The 25356-nt window shown below is 39.4% G+C and overlaps 1 protein-coding gene and 1 non-coding gene across 2 annotated transcripts in view; one reads left to right on the top strand and one right to left on the bottom strand.

Annotated features, from left to right (window-relative positions):
• DCC (DCC netrin 1 receptor) overlaps positions 1-25356 on the bottom strand; it is a 1991552-nt gene that overhangs the window by 1278699 nt on the left and 687497 nt on the right. The window lies entirely within an intron of this gene.
• TRNAE-UUC (transfer RNA glutamic acid (anticodon UUC)) lies at positions 13780-13852 on the top strand. Its single transcript has one exon. It is a non-coding gene; the product is annotated as a tRNA-Glu (tRNA).

The following is a 25356-nucleotide window of genomic DNA, read 5'->3' as shown; positions in this document are numbered from 1 at the left end:
ATTCGAGCACTCATTCCTACCTGTATTACATATCTACTAGATTCTTAACAATCTCTGAAAACAGAAAGAGATGGAAGGCATGATCTCTGCTTTCAAGGCTCTCACAGTCTGGGGAGGGGTAACAGAAAGATGCTCAGAATCCCTTAACCCAGTGTGAGGCACATCCCTCTGTCAGCAGAGGGATGTGTGCATGCAACTACCTCAGCCCAGAGGGTGTAGCTGTTACCTTGACTGGGCTGAGGGAAGAGAGGGGAAAGACAGAGGACAAAGGGGAAATAAAGATGACTCTCCTAAAGAGATAACACTTGAGCTGGACTGTGAAGAGTAAGAATCTACAAGAAAGAAAAAATGAAAGCACCATTTCAGGCAGAGGACACAGAGGCATAGAAAATTCCAAAGAGAACCTTTCTCCTCCTCTTGGTGTTCCATCACTCCCTCCTGTCCCTTGAAGCTGCCAGGTTTTGCTGCTTTTGATGCCAAGATCTTTCAGCATAGTCTCTGCAAAATGGTACCCATTCTAGAGACTAAGTCCCCATTCAAGACCTTGATTACTGCTCACTGACAAATGGCAAAGGTTTTAGGACTTTCTCACTGCAGCGCATTTTGCAGTGGGGTCAGATCAAATGACCTGGGATACCAACGTAAGAACAATTTCTTGCTTGTGCTGAAGGTTTGTTTTGTCCAAAGAACGGTACCCAAAGCATAAACTGTAGTCATGTAGGCAGAGAGAAAGGGAGGCTTAGTTTGTTTGATGTAATCAGGGAATTAGGGTCAATTAAGAGACATAGATGAGCAGACGGGAAGGGGGAAAGGAAGAGCAGGGACAATGTTCTGCCCCAGGGAATGTATAGTTTTCCCAAGACATAAAAAAGTAAACAGAAAAATACAGCAAAAAGAACAGAGTAACCTTAGCCAGGAGTGGCTGGCAACAGGCAACGTAATGATAGCTCCTTCTCAGCATCCTTCTCAGAGCCATGTCTTTGGGGACCACATGCTTCATGTAGGAAATATGAGTTAAGCTTAATCTTGTGCGCATAGAATAGCTTTGTATTTTCCTACCATGCTGATACCCTTGATGAAGTTCTTAAGTATGTTCTTCCTTTTCCAGCCCTCGGAGGAAAAATAAGAGCTCTGTCCAATGTCCTGATTTGACTCTCTAGCAATTAAAAAAACAAAAACAAAAACCATCCTCCTTTCAGCAATGCTCTGGAGAGAAAACTGTTTACATGCTTCCGAAGACATAATTGGCATTATAATTCTGGGGTGACTTCTCTTCTCAGCAGGTATCACTTTACTTATATTGATAATATACCACAAGCATTTAACTGACTTTTAAGAAAACACTGTGAATGCTTGTTATGATTCTCCAGCACTCCAAGTTATTGGGATCTGTGACTTCCAATGGAAACATTTTATTTGTTTTTATAATAAAAAGTACATAATTGTTATTAGTCCCATGATTCCTTCTGTTGAATACAATAGTGCCTGTCTCTACCCCAGACTTCACTGCTTTTTATTCTGCCTCATGCACTTTATTGATTTTCCTGCTACTATTATTTCCCTCAATAAGCCATTTTAAAACAACATGAATTTCCTTCTTTAATTTTGTTGGCTTCCTTCCTATCCACAGCCCTCCGCGGAGCCGAGGGCAGGACTGGGCTGTAGCTTCAGCGCTGCTCCTCTCTTTCTTTTTGCCTTCTCATGTATCTCCCCAATGATGCCGTGTCAAGATTTTAGGGGGCAAATAAATTTCTCCCCTTTCTCCTCCTCTTGATTCTAGGACCAATTGAAAAATAAAAAAAGAAAACACAAGCAACAAGCAAACGGAGATCAAAATGTCAGCCTTTACTACTGATAAAACTGGGGGCAGACAGCAGTTTCTGGCTGGTTAACAGTCCCTCCCTGAATCACCAAGACAGGGTTAAATAATGGCAGAGCCCTGGAATAGGGCAGCACCAGCAGACCACCACGCCCAGCCGAGCCAGCTGTCTGCGTGTCCTTGAAACAGGACGGCTCTAAGAGAGGGGGCGAGGCGGGTAGAGCCAGGTGCTCTGAGGTCCAGTACAGTCTGAGCCACGTTTTTGTTTGGAAACCCATCTCTGAAGTCAGGTTCACCCTGTCTCACTGATCTGTTAAAGAGTATGGGATAGTGTGGAGAGGGTCCCTCAAGTGGAAAACCCTTGAGTGCAACAGGAGGCTGAGGGAAATTATGTGGAAGGTACTGGAAGCTTCAGTTCCCAAGAAAATATGCAGAAAATGTTCCCTGGCCTTACAGCTAGTGAAGAAGGAACTAAAGCTCCCACCTTTTCTCTTTTCTACACCTAGTATATTTCTCACCCAGGTGGGATATGGAGGTTATTCCTCAACACGTCGGGTGCTGTGGTCTGAGTTGTCTGCTCTTCACAACAGTTGAACAATTCCAAGGTTACCAGTTCAAGATGTCAGTGATTATTGTGATTCTGATAAATGAAAGATGAATCTTTGTTGAATGGGGGCTGAAATGAACCATGTGGTCATGAAAAGCAGAGTAAAATCAGTCATACTGCTCACATACTTGACCTGCACTTCTCATACCAGAGAAAGAAACTGAGTTTTCTTACTATTTAGTTACTACTATTTTATCTTAATTTCTGGACAAGTGATATCTCTCTGGTTAATGGATTTAAGAGCTAAAGGTGCAACTTCCTTTAGATCGAGGCACAGAATTTTGTCATCTGGTTAACAATAATTTCTTTGCCCTGTTTTACAACCTAGTCCTCAGCAACTTAGCCTTTTTATGGAGAGAAAGGAGGCTAGGTAATGGAACTGAGATTAAAGAGCATTCATGCAGTTCAGGGGATGTAAGGGGCTCAGAAAAGTCAGGCATGAGCTTGTGTGAGAAGCCCCCAGGTTTTGACTACATTTTTCTCTCTACAGTTGAACACATCTAAGTCTCCCTACTGGAGACTCACCATACAAACAACTCACAGTATTCATTTTGTTTCCCACACTGATGACAAAGCAAGATGACCTCACATAACAAGTATTTTTGTTGTACACTCAAGCAGTTGCAACCTTTCCAAAGTGTGGTGGTTAGTAACCTGGTCCCACAGCCAGCCTCCCAACATAGCTCTCTGATCATGAGAGATAATATTGCTTCTCAGACTCACATTCACCTCTGCTGCCAAGAAAGGTAACTATCTACACAGTTGGTAACAACGTAAATCTGTGGAGAACAGGATGGAGGTTTCTTACAAAACTAAAAAGAGAACCATTGTACAACCCAGAAATTTCACTCTTGGGCATTTATCCAAAGAAAATGAAAATTATAATTTGGAAAGATACACACATCCCAAAGTTCACAGCAGCATTATTTGCAACAGCCTAGACATGGAAGCAATCTAAGTGTCCGTCAACGGATGAATGGACAAAGATGCTAGCGATCAGCCACTTTCAGTGTGTCGGACTCTTTGCGACCCAAGGGACTGTAGCCCATCAGGCTCCTCTGCCCCTGGGATTCTCCAGGCAAGAATACTGGAGTGGGCTGCCATCTCCTTCTCCAGGGGATCTTCCTAACCCAGGGATCAAACCCGTGTCTCTTATGTCTCCTGCATTGGCAGGTGGGTTCTTTACCACTAGCGCCACCTGGGAAGCCCCAGGTATTCTGAAATGATGTGGCATTAACTATATATACCTGATGCAAAGAGCCAACTCATGAGAAAAGACCCTGATGCTGGGAAAGATTGAAGGCAGGAGGAGAAGGGGACGACAGAGGACGAGATGGTCGGTGGCATCACTGACTCAATGGACATGAGTTTGAGCAAGCTGCAGGAGATGGTGAAGGACAGAGAAGTGTGGCATGCTGCAGTCCATGGGGTCACAAAGAGGCAGACATGACTGAGCAACTGAACAACAACAATACCCCCTCCCCCACCCCCACACACAGTAGAATGAAATTTTTCCATTTGCAACAACATGGATGGACCAGAAGGGGATTATGCTTAGTGAAATAAATCAGTCAGCTAAAGACAAATACTGTACATTATCACTAAAACATAAACAAATGAATATAACAAAAGAGAAACAGACTCACATATATAAAAACTAAACTAGTGGTTACCAATGGGGAGTTGGAAGGAGTAAAAGGCAAGAAATGGCAAAAGATTAAGAGGGACAAACTACTATGTATAAAATAAATAAGTTACAGGGATATACAGTTTTCTTTCTCTTATGTATTATAAATATCTTAAATTTCTAGTATTTTTGGAAGACAAAACACTAAATTTCAAAGCAGTCAGTATTTTTATCCTTTCCCTTATGATTTATCTTTTGTGTTTAAAGACTCTTTCTATCCCAGTTTTTTTAATGGAAAAATCTTATATTCCATTTTTAATGGACTACCCCAATATAACTATTATATTGTTAGCTGTTAGTTATAACTATATAACTATAACATAAATATTTTAAATATTTCAAGTTTGGCTTTTGTCATATTTAAGTCTTTCATCCATCTGAAACCGACTTTTACGAACAAAAGAAGATTTTTGTTTTGTTTGTGTTATTTTTCCTTTTTTGTAATCAGTAAGTCTAGCAACACTTATTATACAGCCCCTGGCAATATCAAATGCAGTCATGGGATACAGCAAGTTTGGAGGTATTTGGCATGGCTGATTCTGGTCTTTATTTTATTATTCTATTTTCTCTTCTCAAACCAATACTCCACTCAGGAAAGGATTTTTGGTGGGGAGGTCCAAGGGGATAATCAGCTTTATCATAGGAATCATTCTCTTTACTATCAGCATGGGTTAAATGCCTACTATGTTCAGAGTCCTGAGCTATTTACTTTATATCCAGTATTACATGCAATCTTTAATACAATCCAATGAGGCAAGTGTATCTTTGTTATAAAGATGGGGAAACTGGGGCCTGAAGTGAAAATTTGCCCAAGTTTATTTAGGATGGAAGGGAGAGAGCTGGGATTTACACTCAACTCCATCTATCTGCAATGCTTGTCCCCTTAACACCTATGATACACTCTCTCCCTGGACAAGACTTCAGGGATCACCTTGCCCAGCAGTTCTCAGCACTGGCTACACATTAGAATCACCTGAGGAGCTTTTCCAACACACACTGATTCCACTTCACACAAAGTAAATCAGGATATCCAGGAACAGAGCTCAGGCATTAGTATTTTTTAAAAGCTTCCTGGATTCTACTGTGCCTCCAAGTTGTAGCACCACTAATTTAGTCCCATGTATTCAGGGAAGCCTGGCGTGCTGCAGTCCATGGAGTCACAAATAGTCCAACAAGACTTGGAGACTGAACAACAACAACAACAGTATATTTACTCATGGGAAAACTTAGGCACAAAGACAGAATATAACTTGCTCCAAATATCATACTAATTTAATGACAGAACAGGAGCTACAATCCAAGTACTTTTTAAAAATGTTTTATTTTATATTGGAATATAGTGGATTTATGATGTTGCATCTTTTTTAGATGTACAGCAAAGTGATTCAGTTACATACTTGCATCTACTCTTTTCCAAATTCTTTTCCCATTTGGGTCTTATGTAATATTGAGTCGAGTTCCTTCTGCTATACAGAAGGTCCTTGTTGATTATTCATTTTAAATATAGCAGAGTGTATATGTCAATTCCAAGCTCCCTAAGTCTTCCTCCCCACCACTCTTCCTGCCAGTAGCCATAAGTTCCTTCTCTTAAGTTTGTATGCTTCTGTTTTGAAACTAAGTTCATTTGTATAATTTTTTTAAGATTCCACATATATTTCTCTTCCTCTGTCTGACTTGCTTCACTCAGTATGACAATCTCTGGGTCCATCCATGTTTCTTCAAATGTCATTGTTTCATTCCTTTTAATGGCTGATTAATATTCCATTGTATGTATGTATCACATCTTCTTTATCCATTCATCTGTTGATGGACATTTAGGCTGCTTCCAGGTCTGGCTATTGTAAACAGTACGACAATGAACGTTGGGGTGTATGTATTCTGTTGAACCATGGTATTCTCTGGATATATGCCCAGAAGTGGTATTGCTGAATCATACGGTACCTCTATTTTTATTTTCTTAAGGAACCTTCATACTACATAAATAAAATGAAAAGACAACCCATAGAATAGGAGAAAATATTTTCAAATGATGCAACCAACAAAGGATTAATTTCCAAAGCTTAAAAACAGCTCATGTAGCTCAATATATATATATATATAAAAAAGAAATCCAATCAAAAAATGGACAGAAGACATAAATAGACATTTCTCTAAAGGAGACATACAGATGGTCCAGAGGTACATGAAAAGTTGCTCAACATCACTAATTATTCAGTTCAGTTTAGTCGCTCAGTCGTGTCCGACTCTTTGCGACCCCATGAATTGCAGCACGCCAGGCCTCTCTGTCCATCACCAACTCCCGGAGTCTACCCAAACCCATGTCCATCGAGTCGGTGATGCCATCCAACCATCTCATCCTCTGTCGTCTCCTTCTCCTCCCGCCCCCAATCCTACCCAGCATTAGGGTCTTTTCCAATGAGTCAACCCTTCGCATGAGGTGGCCAAAGTATTGGAGTTTCAGCTTCAACATCAGACCTTCCAATGAACACCCAGGATTGATCTCTTTTATGATGGATGGATTGGATCTCCTTGCAGTCCAAGGGACTCTCAAGAGTCTTCTCCAACACCACAGTTCAAAAGCATCAATTCTGCGGCGCTCAGCTTTCTTCACCGCCCAACTCTCACATCCATACATGACCACTGGAAAAACCATAGCCTTGACTAGACGGACTTTTGTTGGCAGAGTAATGTCTCTGCTTTTAAATATGCTATCTAGGTTGGCCATAACCTTCCTTCCAAGGAGTAAGCGTCTTTTAATTTCATGGCTGCAGTCACAATCAGCAGTGATTCTGGAGCCCAAAAAAGTTAAGTCTGACACTGTTTCCACTGTTTCCCCATCTATTTCCCATGGAGTGATGGGACCATATGCCATGATCTTAGTTTTCTGAACGTTGAGCTTTAAGCCAGCTTTTTCACTCTCCTTCACCTTCATCAAGAGGCTCTTTAGTTCTTCTTCACTTTCTGCCATAAGGGTGGTGTCATCCGCATACCTGAGGTTACTGATATTTCTCCCGGCAATCTTAATTCCAGCTTGTGTTTCTTCCAGCCCAGAGTTTCTCATGATGTACTCTGCATATAAGTTAAATAAGTAGGGTGACAATATACAGCCTTGACGCACTCCTTTTCCTATTTGGAACCAGTCTGTTGTTCCATGTCCAGTTCTAACTGTTGCTTCCTGACCTGCATACAGGTTTCTCAAGAGACAGGTCAGATGGTCTGGTATTCCCATCTCTTTCAGAATTTTCTACCGTTTATTGTGATCCACACAGTCAAAGGCTTTGGCATACTCAATAAAGCAGAAATAGATATTTTTCTGGAACTCTCTTGCTTTTTCGATGATCCAGCAGATATTGGCAATTTGATCTCTGGTTCCTCTGCCTTTTCTAAAACCAACTTGAACATCTGGAAGTTCACAGTTCACGTATTGCTGAAGCCTGGCTTGGAGAATTTTGAGCATTACTTTACTAGCATGTGAGATGAGTGGAATTGTGCAGTAGTTTGAGCATTCTTTGGCATTGCCTTTCTTTGGGATTGGAACGAAAACTGACCTAATTATTAGAGAAATGCAAATCAAAACTACGAGATATCACCTCACGCCAGTCAGAATGGCCATCATCAAAAAGTCTACAAACAATAAGTGTTGGAGAGGGTATGGAGAAAGGTGGCCCTCCTACAATGCTGATGGGAATGTATGCTGGTACAACCATATGAGTAACAGTATGGAGATTTCCAAGTACTTTGATTCATAGCCTAGTAATCTGCACAAGACCACACAGTTCCTCAGCATTATTTATACAGACTGGTGGCTGAATAAATTGCTCCTAAGTCTGTATTCAAACTGTTTCCCAGGGTCCTGAAAGTTTTAGGCCAGGACAAGGAAGAGAAGTAGAAAGCTGACCAGGATCATCTGTCCGTGCGGCTGCTGGTACTCAGAAGTGACTTCTCTGGTGTGAAATCAAGAGACTAAGAATCTCCTCTCACGCATAAACAAACTTAGTCCCAATTTTCCAAATGTTTGCTCTCTTGCTGATTGAAAACAAAAACACCACTAATATTTTTAGTTGGTAATTACAAATAACTAGAAAATTACCTTGTAGAAATATCACACTGACCTGAGCTCAGTCAAAATATCAATGCTGAATCACACATCCTTTTCCAAGAACAGATTACTGAGAAAAGAGATAAGAAAGCTGAAAGTCACAAGGCAACAAAAAAGGAGAATGTGAGAACTAGAAAGACAAACTTCCCACTGGAACCTTAATATCGCCTAGACTCGCACAAAGAAAAGCCATTGTATATAATATAGATACATGGACTGATATGATAACAGGCATATAATTCCTTGAATAAAAATGGGAAGAAAATTCTCTTGTCAGTGAGGGGAATAGCCTTACCCTTGCAATTTCTTTAAACCATCTTTAATGAAAATCAAACACACAAAAAAATAGAGATTATACTTAAATGAACACCTATACGCCAAAATTATTGATACACTACTATTACTACTAATATTATCACCTTATCAATGTTGACATGCAGTTTTGAGCACTCTCCTTTCTAGATGCTCAGAGAGTTACCATCTTTGCTATATTCCTGAAGAGAGAGTCATGGCTCCAAAAATATGAGGCTTGCTCTTTGCTTCATATACACAAGTCAAAGAAGACACATACAGGTCATAACTCTAGCTATCACTTTTCCTTGACTTTGGTTCATTCTACTTTCATATGATCCATTTATTTGCACCAACAGCCCTACCTAGGTTTTATAAGCTCAATTTGGCCCTCTCTGCATAGCTGATAAGCTGCAATATGCAGGTAGTACATAGCGTTTCTGACTGTGGTACAATTTGGCAGCATAATTGTACAGCAGTGTTTGTGTGTCTTGAATATTTTATTGCCTTCTGTCTTCATTATTTTATAAAAACAAATGGAAGATGAAAATGCTGATATGAGAAGTATAGATCTCATAAACCTAATATAGTTGAGACAAAGACAGAAATCATTCTGAGTGGCAAAAGTGGTAAATCTGCAAGACCTTCATTGGGCTTAAGCCAGTCAACTGTTTGTTCAGTTGCGAATAGAAGATAACAAACAAGAACATATTAGAAATTCTAGAGATAAATCATAGAGATCTGTGTTAAAGACAAAGTGTAACTGAGGACATTTTAGCTCTCCATGGCTGGGTCCTCAACTTAAAATATGTAAGTTTATTATTTGGCATTTATACAGTAAAATTCGACACACATGTTTTAAAAGTGCATTATGTAAAAAGTAGGATATTTCCTGCATAGCTCTTATAAACCCAAAATAACCCATTCCATAATCATAAATATGTTTACACAAATGCTTGGCTTAGGGTAATACAACAGTTCTTCTTAGCTTGTAAAATCACTCACACTCTCAGCTGTGTGCACAGACAAGCATAACCTTTGCCCTATCGAGTCCAGTCTTCTACCAATAGTCAATAGTGAAGGAGTATGAAGTGAAGTGAAAGTTGCTCAGTTGTGTCCAACTCTTTGCAACCCCATGGACTATACAGTCCATTGAATTCTCTAGGCCAGAATACTGGAGTGGGTAGCCTTTCCCTTCTCCAGGGAAGGAGTATGGCTGGCACGCATGATATAAACCCATCAATAATGAGATTAATGCCCCCAAATCCTTGTCTCTTCTATGATTCATTATGAATGTTTCATTGATCACAGTCACATTTTTATATACTTTCTTTTTATCCACAGAAATCAAACACACTGCCTCTACTTTCAGTTTGGAAAACTAAAGGGTAATTCCTCTCTTTAAAGAATTTGTTTCATTTATTTCAATTTACTTAGCTCTTAGTACCAAGCATGACATATTAGGAGCTCAACATAACACCTAAACTGAATTTCATCTGCAAGTGCCAAATCTATGCTTTTGTGCATTAATTCATTCATCAAATTATTTACTTATTCTACATATATTAAATACATAATGTATGCCTTTCTCTTGGCTAAGAGAAAGATGACTTAAAACACAGCTTCCTTCCTTTAAGATTCAGTCTATCCAGAAGGGGATATTAACATATAAACCACAAATTTGACTGTAAGGTAGAAAATTGCAAATGATGAATTTAAGTGAAAAAATATTACCTGGAAGATAGAAAAAAACACAACTCTGACTATAGATGAAAGAATGAAACTCATAGAAGGGGTGGCATTTCAACTGGGCCCTAAAACAATGAGCAGAATTTTGAATATGTATGATGTGTATGGATGTGTATATATGCATATATATGCCTCTGTATTCATTATTTTATAAAAACAAATGTGTATATATATATATATATACACACACACACACATACATACACACGTACATATATATAGCCCATGCCATGTGGCATGAAGGATTTAGTTTCCCAACTAGGAATTGAACCTATGGCCCCCCTACGGTGGACACACAGAATCTTAACCACTGGATCGCCAGGCAAGCCCATTAAAAAATATATTTTTTTGACACATGGATGAACTACAGATAAAATAAGGGAATATCAGAGTTTAAAAAAAAAACAGGAAAAATACAATACCATATAAGATAGTGAAACTGAAGTAGAAATTATTCCCTTACCAATGATGTTTTAGAGCCATGAGGTTTAAGTTAGGCTTGGGTAATTAAGAATGGAGGGTACACAAGTCTAGGAACCTAGTAAGATGCAAGATTGCATTGAAGAAAAAATCCTCCACAAAGAAGGCTTTCCTAAATAACAATAAACTCAACGTGTATACAAGAAAAATGATGTGCTTCATGGGATACTGGAATATTTGTGTTTTTTATTTGAAGTATAGTAGAAAAATGGAGGGAAGACTCTAATGAGGATTCCCAGTTAAAAGCCTGTAAGCATGCTTGAGGCTAGAATTCACACTTCTTATTTGCCCTCCAAAAGTACAAACTGGAAATTTAAAGTAATTCTGGGTTAGCAGACAGTTGACTGGACTGACTGACCCACATGCAAATCCACTGTAGAGGAATGAAGTTTCAACCCAAGGTATGTATGCATATATGTTTATATATCTCTAATTTCATCTAATTACTGGAATAGATTAAAAAACAAAATAATTAGATGCAATAAAAGAGAGAACGCAAACTAAACATTAAATCTAATGAAACCACTGAAATGTGTTACAAAATCCATCAAAATATGTGAAAAGAAATTATAAAAGACAAGTTATAAGGCAAAGAGAATAGGCAATATTTCAATACTGTCTTCGGCAAAATTGAATATTGCAAAAGATTTAATATCCAAAAAGGAAGATAATGGATGAGAATTTTTCAAGCCGATGCAACACACATCACTCAGAGATTTTCACTGGCTGGATAAAATTTATAAATACATACACAACAGTGAAACTGTAGAATGTGAGAAGCAATGAAGTGATCTTAAAGAACATCCAAGGGGGAAAGATTACCTCAAATAATAACAGTTACAATGACAGCTAATTTCTCAGGCACAATCTTGCAAACTATAAAGAAATAGAACTGTATCTTCAAGGAACTAAAATGAATTAACTGCCATCCTAGAATTCCATGTACAACAAAACTGTCAAGAATGGTGAGACTTCTGACTTCTGCTTCAGTTCAGTTAAGTAGCTCTATTGTGTCCGACTCTTTGCAACCCCATGAACCGCAGGATGCCAGGCCTCCCTGTCCATCACTAACTCCCTGAGTCCACCCAAACACACGTCCATCAAGTCAGTGACGCCATCCAGCCATCTCATCCTCTGTAGTCCCCTTCTCCTCCTGCCCTCAATCTTTCCCAGCATCAGGGTCTTTTCCAATGAGTCAGCTCTTCACATCAGGTGGCCAAAGTATTGGAGTTCCAGCTTCAACATCAGTCCTTCCAATGAACACTCAGGACTGATCTCCTTTAGGATGGACTGGTTGGATCTCCTTGCAGTCCAAGGGACTCTTAAGAGTCTTCTCCAACACCACAGTTCAGAAGCATCAATTCTTCGGCGCTCAGCTTTCTTTATAGTCCAACTCTCACATCCATACATGACCACTAGAAAAACCATACCCTTGACTAGACGGACCTTTGTTGGCAAAGTAGTATCTCTGCTTTTTAATACGCTATCTAGGTTGGTCATAACTTTCCTGCCAAGGAGTAAGCGTCTTTTAATTTCATGGCTGCAATCACCATCGGCAGTGATTTTGGAGCCCAGAAAAAGAAAGTCAGCCACTGTTTCCACTGTTTCCCATCTATCTGCCATGAAGTGGTGGGACCGGATGCCATGATCTTAGTTTTCTGAATGTTGAGCTTTAAGCCAACTTTTTCACTCTCCTCTTTCACTTTCATCAAGAGGCTGTTTAGTTCTTCTTCACTTTCTGCCATAAAGGTGGTGTCAACTGCATATCTGAGGTTATTGATATTTCTCCCGGCAATCACAAGTCCAGCTTGTGCTTCCTCCACCCCAGCATTTCTCATGATGTACTCTGCATATAAGTTAAATAAGCAGGGTGACAATGTACAGCCTTGGCGTCCTCCTTTTCCTATTTGGAACCAGTCTGTTGTTCCATGTCCAGTTCTAACCATTGCTTCCTGACCTGCATACAGGTTTCTCAGGAGGCAGGTTAGGTGGTCTGGTATTCCCATCTCTTTCAGAATTTTCCACAGTTTATTGTGATCCACACAGTCAAAGGCTTTGGCATAGTCAATGAAGCAGAAATAGATGTTTTTCAGGTACTCTCTTGCTTTTTCGATGATCCAGTGGATATTGGCAATTTGATCTCTGGTTCCTCTGCCTTTTCTAAAACCAGCTTGAACATCTGGAAGTTCATGGTTCACGTATTGCTGAAGCCTGGCTTGGAGAATTTTAAGCATTATTTTACTAGTGTGTGAGATGAGTGCAATTGTGTGTTAGTTTGAGCATTCTTTGGCATTGCCTTTCTTTGGGATTGGAATGAAAACTGACCTTTTGCAGTCCTGTGGCCACTGCTGAGTTTTCCATATTTGCTGGCATATTGAATGCAGCACTTTCACAGCGTCATCTTTTAGGATTTGAAACAGCTCAACTTCTGCTCACTACTTAGAAATCTGCAAGAGTGTCACTCTTCTTTTTAATAACAATAATAAAACCCACTGGATAAAAGCAAATTCACACCTCTGCTCAAAGTTATCAGAGTGTGGGTACTGCAGGGCAACCTGCTAGCCAAAAATCTAAGGAAAGTGGGCAGCTGCACTTAGAAATGGAACACAAGGAAGTGCTTGCTTGGGTTCAGTGCCTCAGGATGCCATTCATGCTGGTAAGAAGAATTCAACTAAAATATTTTTAATGCATTGATGGCAAAGGTCAAAAGTGGGCTGGCAAGAGGAAAAAAATCAGAAAAACAGGGTTACTGATAGCAGCCATATAGTGGGATCATCACAGTTGACAGTGACCTACTGAGCAGACAAATCCAGCAGATTTTGCAACTGGAGAACAGCGAGCAAAGCTGTGGCACACTGCTGCATATTTCACTAGCCTTTGCCCCAGAGGTATTCACACCTGCTAACTCTCACCTGGGACTTTTCCTGATCCTTACCCCCACAGCAACCCCCACCAGACCAGAACCCTAGAACTTCACCAGCAGCCAGCACAGGCTTCCACAGCTGTGTGAGCAGTAATGCAGGCTCATTAAAGAGATGTGAGGGGATTCCTTGGTGGTCCAGTGGTTAGGACTTGGTGCTTTCACTGCCAAGGGCCTGGGTTCAATACCTGGTTGGGGAAATAAGACGGCACAAGACGTGTGGTGCAGTCAAAAGAAACAAAGAGAATGATTTGAAAATTTTAAAAATATATAGAAATTAACAAAGATACAAAGGGAAAGACAGCTATGTTTATGCAATGAAAGAATATTGTTAAAATGTCGATACTACCCAAAGCCAGTTACATACTCACGGCAATCCCTATAAAATTTGTAATGACTTTTTTCAATGCAAATAGAAAAAAAAATCCTAAAAATTTTATGGAAACACAAGACACTTAATAGCTACAGAAATCCTGAGAAAGAAGAAGAAAGCTAGAGAGATCACATTGCCTGATCTCAAACCATACTACAAAGGTATAATTATCAAAACAGCATGTTACTGGCAAAAAAGGAGACATGTAGGACAAGGAAACAGAATTAAGACCCCCAAACATATCAAGGATCACACTGTAAAAACTTAATGTGTCTAGTCTAATTGCCAACATCCAGCGGATCATTGAGAAAGCAAGAGAGTTCCAGAAAAATATCTACTTCTGCTTTATTGACTACACCTAAGCCTTTGACTGTGTGGATCACAAAAAACTGTGGAAAATTGTTAAAGAGATGGGAATACTAGACCACCTTATCTGCCTCGTGAAAAATCTGTATGCAGGTCAAGAAGCAACAGTTAGAACTGGACATGAACAACAAACTGGTTCCAAATAGGAAAAGGAGTATGTCAAGGCTGTACATTGTCACCCTGCTTATTTAACTTATATGCAGAGTACATCATGAGAAATGCCACAAAAGCAGCACAACCTGGAATGAAGCACAAGCTGGAATCAGATTGCTGGGAGAAATATCCATAACCTCAGATATACAGATGACATCACCCTTATGGCAGAAAGTGAAGAAGAACTAAAGAGCCTCTTGATGAAAGTGAAAGAGGAGAGTTAAAAAGTTGGCTTAAAACTCAACATTCAGAAAACTAAGATCATGGCATGCAGTCTGATCACTTTATGGCAAATAGATGGGGAAACAGTAGAAACAGTGGCAGACTTTATTTTGGGGGGCTCCAAAATCACTGCAGATGGTGACTGTAGCCATGAAATTAAAAGACATTTGCTCCTTGGAAAAAAGCTATTACCAACCTACACAGCATATTAAAAAGCAGAGATATTACTTGGCCAGAAAAGGTCCATCTAGTCAAAGCCATGGTTTTTCCAGTAGCCATGTATAGATGTGAGAGTTGGACTATAAAGAAAGCTAAGTGCAGAAGAATTGATGCTTTTGAACTGTGTTGTTGGAGAAGACTCTTGAGAGTCCCTTAGACTGCAAGGAGATCAAACCAGTCAATCCTAAAGGAAATCAGTCCTGAATATTCATTGGAAGGACTGATGCTGAAGCTGAAACTCCAATACCTTGGCCACCTGATGCAAAGAACTACTCCTTGGAAAAGACCCTGTGCTGGGCACGATTGTAGGCAGGAGGAGAAGGGGATGACAGAGGATGAGATAGTTGGATGGCATCACCCACTTGATGGACATGAGTTTGAGCAAGCTTCGGAAGCTGGGGATGGACAGGAAAGCCTGGAGCGCTACAGTCCATGGGGTCACAAAGAGTCGGACACGACTTAGTGACTGAAGTGAAGTGAATATGTCTAGTGAAGTTGCAAAAGTCATAACCGATAACATAAGGACAGTGGACATTTGAAAAGATTAAAATTATATGTGTACCAAACACTATTCAAAAAGTCTAATATAGCTCTATCAACATCAATTTCAATTGTCTTGAAGACAATACAAATTATTAACAATACAGAAGGATATTGGGATGGATTGCCATTTCCTTTTCCAGGGGATCTTCTTGACCTAGGGATCAAAGCCATGTCTCCTCCATTGGCAGGCAGATTCTTTACCCCTTGATCTGCTTATATATATGCATACACATACACATACATTAAGACCCTAAAACTGTAAGTTATATATCATTTTCAAGCAAATGTAGGATATTTACACAAACTGATTATGTACAAAACCATAAAGAAAGTTTTAGTAAATTTGAAAGGAAGGAGAGACATGGAAAATCTACATCATGTTGCCAACATGACCAAAAATATAGAGACAAGAAACGCAATGTATGCTTCAGGCAATGAAACTTGTTGTAAATGACTGATGCTAAAAGCAGGAGAACGTTTTCTAAAATTCCAAGCCAATAAAGAAGGAAAGGCTGAAGACACAAAAGGTTTGAGCTTGTTATCTGAGTCTTACTAGGCATTAGCTTCTTTTATGTCTTAGCCATATGAAATAGATTAAACATCTGAAATTAGAGACATGCGGTTCTATATTCAATCTCAATCACAAGTTATTAGCTTCCATCAGAAGGAAAATTCAACCTGTGTAGAATTGCCTGTGTAGTATATTCCTAACTGTGTAGAAAAAGAAGTTGACCTGTGTAGGTCAGTCACATAGTTGTTTCTGACTCTTCATGACCCCATGGACAGTAGCCTGCCCAACTCCTCTGTTCATGGAATTTTCCAGGCAAGAATACTGGAGTGGGTTACCATTTCCTACTCCAGGGGATCTTCCTGACTCAAGGATCAAACCCACATCTCTTGTGTCTCCAGGCAGATTTCTTATCACTGAGCCATGTGGGAAGCCCAGATAGCCACCACAGCCTGATAAATGTATGTTTTTCTCCATCTCTTGTTTCATAATTAAAAAAAAAAAATCAAACCATGCATCAGACTCACAGACATGTAAAAACAGAAATGATAGCCACTGAGACTGGCATAAAATTTCTTGACCATGCAAGCCTCTTGACTTGTATAAATTCAGTGTCCTTTTATCTCCCAGTGTAAATGTGACTCTGATCTGAAAGGTCACACATAATTGGGTTCTATTCCTCTTCCTAACTGGAAGTTCAGAATTGTCCTTCCCTTTGAATCTTCTCAATTCTTTTATATAATGGCAATAGGAAGGTCAGCTGTCTCCCAGAAACAACTTAGTGACCATCATAGATGGAGACTTTTGACCAGAATGTAATGCTACCCAAGACTTTGTTATGCCAATCAAGTCGAAATTGTGCTGCTGGGATCTTAGGCCGAAGGTAAAACAGCTGGTTTTACTTATTTGTTAAACTTAAGAGAATACGGGGCAAAAACATTTATAACCTGTGACTCAACTTTTTAACTTTACAGGAAGTAGAGTTTGAGAAAGCTTAGTACTGAACTTCAAGGCTGACCTTCATTTCATATCGGGGCTTATGTTGAGATATCATACAGAAAAGATCCTCTAACAAAAGAATCACTTTTCCATCCTTTCCTCAACTTATACCAAATGGTGTTTTGTTTCCACCATTCAGATGAAACTGCTTTTGTCAGAGTTATCCTTGTTCTCTGTGCTGCTATACGCAATAACCTCTCAAATTTGACCATTCTTCACTTCTTGAAACCCTTTTCATGAGAGTTCCTTTGTTTTCATTCCACCTCTGGGCCTGCCTTAGCAGTCTTCCAGGTTGGTTCCTTTTCCACTACTCCATTTCCAAATACTGAAATAACTAGTGTCTAGCAGTAAGCTTTCCCCTCCCCCACCACCACCCCACGTACCTAAGCTCTCTCCACTGTGATTTTATTCAGTCCCATCCTTTATTGAAACATTTATATCTAGCCCTGATGCGCCCCCTTGGATTTAAGAGGCACAATATCCAACCACCAAATGACATCTTTACTTGACAGTATAATGGATATCTCAAAATTGGCATGTCCAAGGTACAGCTCTTGGTTCTGTTTTATGTCCACCTCCCACCAATACCCTTGTTCCCTCTGCTTTCCTGTCTTACCATGTGTGGTTCCAATGCCCACATAATAGCTCAGTCCAAAAATGTCTTTAATTCTTGGTTCTCCTCCTCCAACAAATCAACGTATCAAATCTCAATAGATATTCCTATTAGTTCTGCCTCCAAAATACATTCACTTCTGCTGATATCCATTGTTCCGCAAGAAGTTTCTACTACACCACCCCATTTGTGCTGAGACCAAATACTAATCTGATGAGCAATGATCAGTGACTGAAGAAATGCTCTAGGATTCACATATGCCTGATCTGTCTTACAAGGTCAGTACGACTCACCACTGATGGAGGACACTTGGCAACACAGTGCAGAAGACAGGAGAGAAAGAAGAGAATGAAACTAACATTTGTTGCACAAACATTGCACGTTACCAGTAAATGTCTTATCTCCACCTCCTAAAGAAAAATGGAGTTACTTTAGCAGAGGAAACTGATATACCCAAGATCACTCAGTGGCAGGAGTGATACCCTCATGTTTTGAGCTCCATTGCATCTCCCCTTCCCATACTCCATGGGACTGTGAATGATACCTCTGTCTTAAATATGTGAAGAGAAAAACGGAAGAATCCTTTTATTTCCCATTCTGTATCTCTACAGTATTAGAAAAATCAACCTGTCAATATAGTGACAAACCTTCAGAACTGATTACCTGCCTGATAGATGGAAAGAGACCAATGAAAGGAGTTCCAGAATTAGTTTGAGGCAACATTTCAAAGCCTGCAATAAACCAGAATTCATTCACTCGGGACAACAGACTGAACAAAGACACTGCTTTCCGTTTGGTTGTTAAGGCCTAGAGCTAATCTTTTATCAATAAATTTTGACTGAGAGTCTGTTACGTGTATGTCAATATATATCCCAGATAAAAAAATATTCTGCCCCATTATCAAATCACCCATCTGACCACATGACTGATTTTCACTTGTAAAAATATTGTGGTTATCACTGTGTCCTATGTGAATAAGACTTGGTAAATTTAGATCCTGATAAATTCATGGTCTAGTGCAATGCTCCTCAAAATAACTCTACAGACTCTTGTATCAGTATCAATTAGCAATACATTATTTTAAAAATCTTGAGTTCAACCTTCTGAATAAGAAGTTTTTAGGGTGCTCACTGGAAATTTTCATGTTTGAAACAAATAAGAATGCTGGAGAAAACAACGTGGGCTCTGGAGAGGCCCTTTGCTCCACAGGGAGAAGAGAACCAATGAGGAAGCCCTTTTCATTGTGAAGAAAACTGGAGGTCAATCTGGTGAAACAAAGGAAATTCTAAATTTCTCTTCAGAATTACAAGTAGTCTCTCCTGATTTTGAGGAACTTCTAACTTTTTAAGTCCTTTTTTGTTTTTTTTCCTTTTGGACAAGTGTTGCCATTTTGATACACATCAAGAGTAGAGTCCGATGGTGGGGATTTTAGTTACAAGCCTGCCCTTAGAAACCAGTACAAAGCACACAGCCTCCTTCTACTCAGCTTCCTCATCTGTTAGTCAGTCAGTTCAGTCGCTCAATCATGTCCAACTCTTTGCGATCCCATGAACCGCAGCACACAAGGCCTCCCTGTCCATCACCAACACCTGGAGTCCACCCAAACCCATGTCCATCAAGTCAGTGATGCCACCCAACCATCTCATCTTCTGTCGTCCCCTTCTCCTCCTGCCTTCAATGTTTCCCAGCATCAGGGTCTTTTCAAATGAGGCAGTTCTTCGCATTGGGTGGCCAAAGTATTGGCGTTTCAGCTTCAACATCAGTCCTTCCAATGAATATTCAGGACTGATCTCTTTTAGGATGAACTGGTTGGATCTCCTTGCAGTCCAAGGGACTCTCAAGAGTCTTCTCCAACACCACAGTTCAAAAGCATCAATTCTTTGGCACTCAGCTTTCTTTATAGTCCAACTCTCACATGCAAATGTGACTACTGGAAAAACCATAACCTTGACTAGACAGACCTTTGTTGACAAAGTAATGCCTCTGCTTTTTAACATGCTGTCTAGGTTGGTCATAACTTTTGTTTCAAAGAGTAAGCGTCTTTTAATTTCATGGCTGCAATCAGCATCAGCAGTGATTTTGGAGCCCAGAAAAATAAAGTCAGACACTGTTTTCACTGTTTCTCCATCTATTTGCCATGAAGTGATGGGACCAGATGCCATGATCCTAGTTTTCTGAATGTTGAGCTTTAAACCAACTTTTTCACTCTTCTTTCACTTTCATCAAGAGGCTCTTTAGTTCTTCTTCACTTTCTGCCATAAGGCTGGTGTCATCTGCATATCTGAGGTTATTGATATTTCTCCCGGCAATCTTGATTCCAGCGTACTCCTTTTCCTATTTGGAACCAGTCTGTTGTTCCATGTCCAGTTCTAACTGTTGCTTCCTGACTTGCATACAGGTTTCTCATAAAATGAGACAATTAGACCACATAGTCACCCACACTCCAAGCATTTCCCAAGACATTGAAACTGGGAAGTATTACATCTGGGGGCACAGACTTGGACTTTTTTTTAAGAGACTTGGACTTTTTTAAACCACTAGGTTGGAGTTAGGAAGTGAGAGGAAGGTGATATCTGTGAAAGCTCTAAGCCTGATTCTAAAAGACCAGAGAATTCTTCTGATAATGTTAATGACAGAACTTGCAAATTGCCTTCATATCACCAATTGGATTATCTCAGCTCTCGATCTCCTTGACATTACCTGCATCTCTTGCCCAATGGAATAAAAATAGGCATTGACACATAAACATCTCTTTTGAATCATGTAGGATTTTACAGAGCAGCATGTCTAGAAGCTGTAAATCAGGTGTTATAGGCATCAGTCACCCAGGGAATAGAGATGAGAGTAGGCTGAGGGCAACTGAAGCATTATCAAAGGATTCTATTATTTTATTGGATCAGAGATCAAGAAATATTCATGTTTAATCATGAGCTAACCACTCTTCCTTTAAACAAAGAAACCAAATCTTTAGGAAACAAGGATATGAAAGTGCAAAGCAAGTCTAAGTCTTGATATAGCCTGGGTCCCATATAACACTGTAAAACTCTTGTTGAGTTGGTCTGGAAACCCTGGACAATTTATTTACTCAAGGTTGGCCTGCATGACTTGATGCAGATATATATCACACAGTCAAAGGAAAAAATTGAAACAGAAATCCAGCTAAAATATGTACCTCCATGCCCTCTACCAAGCTGCCACCCACAACTTCCCCAGACCTCAGGACAGAGCTACCCAAGACTAATATCTTCTCAGAGATGACAAAAACTTCAGGTCTCACTGCCACATTGGATAAATGGAGGATCTGAGAATTAATGTAGAGGAGAAAAAATAATGAAGGAGTAAAAGAGAAATGAATAAAGAAGATGTGATACATATATACAACAGAATATTACTCAGCCATAAAAAGAACAAAAGAATGCTACTTGCAGCAACATGGATGGACCCAGAAATTATCATACTAAGTGAAGTAAATCAGACACAGAAAGACAAATATCAGATGATATCAGTTATGTGTGAAATTTTAAAATAGGGTACAAATGAACATATTTACAAAACAGATGTAGAGTCACAGCTGTAGAAAACAAACTATGGTTACCAGAGGAGGGTGTAAATCACGAGTTTAGGACTGACATGTACACACTACTACATATAAAACAGATAACTAATAAGGATCTACTGTATAGCACAGGGAACTCAATACTCTGTAATGAGCTATGTGGAAAAAGAATCTAAGAAGAGAGTGGATCGATGTGTATGTATAACTGATTCACTTTGCTATACACCTAAAACTAACACAACATTGTAAATCAACTATAATCCAACAAAAATTAAAAAAAAAAAATAAAAGAGAGTCAGAGAGAGAGATAATGTGAGTAGACCAAACAAGAACTGGGACTAATGGTTAAACTCCACATTTGTAGGAAAAGATAAGAGATTCATAATTCATAATTACAGCCACTGTGACTTGATCTCTTTGTGTTTGAAAAGTTTACTTTATGATTTGTGATTTGTTCATGGAATAACCCCAAAATCTGGCAACCAATAAACAATGCTTACATTATTAAGACTGAATCACTTTAATGTTTGACAAAATAGCATTCTCCTCTTCCAGGGACATATTTCACATTTCTTAACTTTTTCTTTCTTACTATTTCTGATCTGATTTTTTCCAACTCTTTCTTCAAGCCCATGATTATTCTTATATTGAAATATACTTTTGTACAATTTGGGGGAGATCCTTCTTACTTCAAATTGATTTGGGGTTTTTTTTTAAACTGTTTACTTTGAAATCATTATGGATTCATATTATAGATGTGGTACACAGAAGTCTATGTAGCCTTTGCTAGTTTTTTCCCTAATGGTCACATTTTAAGTTAACTGTAATAGATATAATTGTTCATTTTTTAAAAAGCTACTTCCTGTTTTATGACTCTAACATCTTCTTAAATCTGAGGATACTAATTAAGACTGTGTTAATTGTTTTAATTTATTTTCTTTTGATCTCCGATGTATCTGCTTCCTACAGGGTTACTTTGCTCTGTCTCAGTCTTTTCTTTCTTTGATGCAAACTTCTTTCAAATATCTGGTGATCCTTGATTGTTAACCATATTTTAAATAATTATCCCTTAGGAAAGCTGATGGGGATGTCTGTGTACATCGACAGGGTCAGTCAATTGGCAGTTTGATTTGAGGTGAATGGGACGTCAAGTAGCCGTTATGCTGCTTAAATTCTAAACTCCAGGACGAGGAGAGCGTTGTCCTGAGCCATGTTCCTGTATCAGCTCCTGACACCACTGTTTTCTTAAGAATATAAGAGCCTCGCTCACCACCAACCCTAAGATCCATACTTGGCAGTTCTGGCTGTCCTGTCTGCACGGGCAGGAGTGGTGAAGGACAGAGAGAAGGGGCCAGCTTTGCTTTATCTAGACCTCAAAACTGCACCCCTCCCGCCACCAGTTATGCACTCCTCATCTTTGCTCTTCTTCACATCATTTTTCTTTGGGGATCTTCAAAACCCATTCTGCACATCTGGACATGAGCAAAATTATCCAATAAAAAGACAATGAGACATAAATGGGAAGATTTTGTATAATTTAACATTTTCTAGAAGCCACATTAAAGAGTTTCAAAGGAAGAAATTAATTTTAGTAACGTTTTTATTACTTAAAATATCCAAAATATTATTTTGAAATGTAGTGAGTATGAAAAATATTGATATATTTCACATTCCTTTTTATCACACTAAATCTTCAAAATCTGGTGTGTATTTCACACTAGGGCACAGGTCCATCCAGGCCCACCCCACTTCAGGGACTCAGTAGCTACATATGGCTGCTGGCTACTGCACTGAACAGCACGGCTTTTATTGTGGCTCTAATCATCTTCTATTATCACTGCTTTATCTACTTTTAATTATCTAGAAAATGTATGAAATATCTAATCCACCAGTGGTCACCCTCTTAATTTAATTTCTACTGTGCGTTTAATCTAACTTGAAGATTCCATTTCATTTTATTATAGTACCAGGAGAAAAGTATATGAATGTGTGAACTCTGCCATTGAGAAATCCATAAAACCACCCCAAATCCCAACACAAGCCCAACAAAAGGAACTCCAACATGTTATTGTTGCTTATTTTCTACCCACAAGACCTACAATGAAGTATAAGTACTGGCATTTCTTCACACTTCTCCTAGTCTACATCCTTCAAGGGTTATATTCCTGTTTAATTACTTTGGTCCACTTGCATTTGATTATTCTGCATTTTTAGTTCCTTTGTAATTTAGCAGTAACTACTATTTATTACTTACTACGTATCAAGAAGTCTTCTTAGGCTTTCTACGCATTATTGCACTTAATCCTCTCAATAACTTCAGGCAGAAGGTGCTATTACAATCTCCTTTTTATATATGAGGAAAGTGAGGCACAGAGACGCTAAGCAAGTTGTCCAAGGGCACACAGACCCCAGAGTTGTGATTCTACAACACATGTTCTTTTAAAAAAAATATATTGCAGTAAAAGTCACATAATATTAAACAGACTATCTTAACCACACTGAACTGTACAGTTCAGTGGCACTAAGTACATTCACATGCAGTCACATGCTGTGTGACTCGTACCATTTTCCATCTCCGGAATATTTTACCTTCTCAAACTGAACTTCTGTCCCCATTAAACACTAGCTCCCTATTCCCCAGCCCCACCCCTTACCCCCATCCCCAGTCCCTACCAATATATATTTTCTAACTCTATGAATTTGACCATTCTAGACGTCATGTATAAGTGGAATCAAACAGTATTTGTCTGGACAAAGGTGCACTTTGTCCAGCTCTAAACATGACCTCTGGAAGAAGCATAGGGCACAGTAACGAAGAACACTCACATCCAGAGCTGGACCACTTGGGTTGGGCTCTTAGCCCTTCCACGTACTTGTTTTGTAAACTTGAAATTGCTACACAGCCTCTCTATGCTTGAATTTGACATTAGGGTAGTAAGGCTAGGGTATTCACCACAGTACTTTTCACATATAGAGTAGAAAGATGGCATCTCTGGTCATTATGGGACCAGACAGCACTTCTGAGTGTGTCCAGTATGACCTACAGACTTGCTTGTCTGCTGAATGCTGGCCTCACTGCTAGACTGGACTCCATCGGAATTTTTACCAATGTTCATTGAGCTACTGTCTCTCCCCTGTAGAGAGATCTTCATGGCTTTGACCCTTGCAGCCTTCACCATGGAATGGCAGTCAGTACTGGAAATCAACCCTGAATATTCATTGGAAGGACTGATGCTGAAGCTCCAATACTTTAGCCACCTGCTGCGAAGAATCAACTTCTTGGAAAAGACGCTGATGCTAGGAAAGATTGAGGGCAAGAGGAGAAGGGGGCGACAGAGGATGAGACAGTTGGATGGCATTACTGACTCAATGGACATGAGTTTGAGCAAACTCCAGGAGATAGTGAAGGACAGGAAAGCCTAGCGTGCTGTAGTTCATGGGGTTACAAAGAGTCAGACGTGACTGAGCAACTGAACAACAGCAAGTGAAGATCTGGCTACATTTCTATTTTCCTTTAGGCCTAAATGCTGATTGTCCATCTCTGACTTGGAAAGCCCCATTGCACACCAAGCCCAGCTATGACACTTTAAGTCATTGACTCCTTTGCCCTGTGAGGAACAAGTTAAAAGGCACAGATTGACTCTAAGAGAACCTACATTCATTATTAGAAAAATAATACAAAAAGAAATGACTTTGAGATAACTCTTAAAATAATAATTAAGAATTTTTATCAAATACCTAAGTTTAATCACTAGGCTAAAATAATTCATAACAAAGGCATCTTAAAAGCAAAACCTTTGCATGACTATCATATCCAGGAAACTGCAGAGCACTTGGTTTAAAATGTGCCCTTCCCAAAGACCCATATGCAATAAATAGATGGTATTTGCACATCAATTGACATCTTGAGTTGGGAATGCTTTCCTAGAAAGCTTGGCTCTGATGGATACAAAGAAGCCATCATTTCTGTTAAGTAATGGGCTATGACCATGCTAAATATATGCGTTCAATTGAAAGCCTCCAAAATGATGGCGAGAAAACTGATTAGAAATGGTTTGGGAGCCTAATTCTGTTAGTGGGAATGAAAATTGATAAACAACATCGGCTGATCTGCCGGAACAAATAGATTCTTGATTCAGCAGGAATCCAGCT

The sequence above is a fragment of the Giraffa tippelskirchi genome, chromosome 14 (assembly GCF_054371585.1).
Source record: "Giraffa tippelskirchi isolate mGirTip1 chromosome 14, T2T-mGirTip1v1.2.pri, whole genome shotgun sequence".
Classification (NCBI taxonomy): Eukaryota; Metazoa; Chordata; class Mammalia; order Artiodactyla; family Giraffidae; genus Giraffa; species Giraffa tippelskirchi.
The sequence above is the reverse complement of the archived record's forward strand: the minus strand, read 5'-3'. Positions and strand labels throughout refer to the sequence as shown.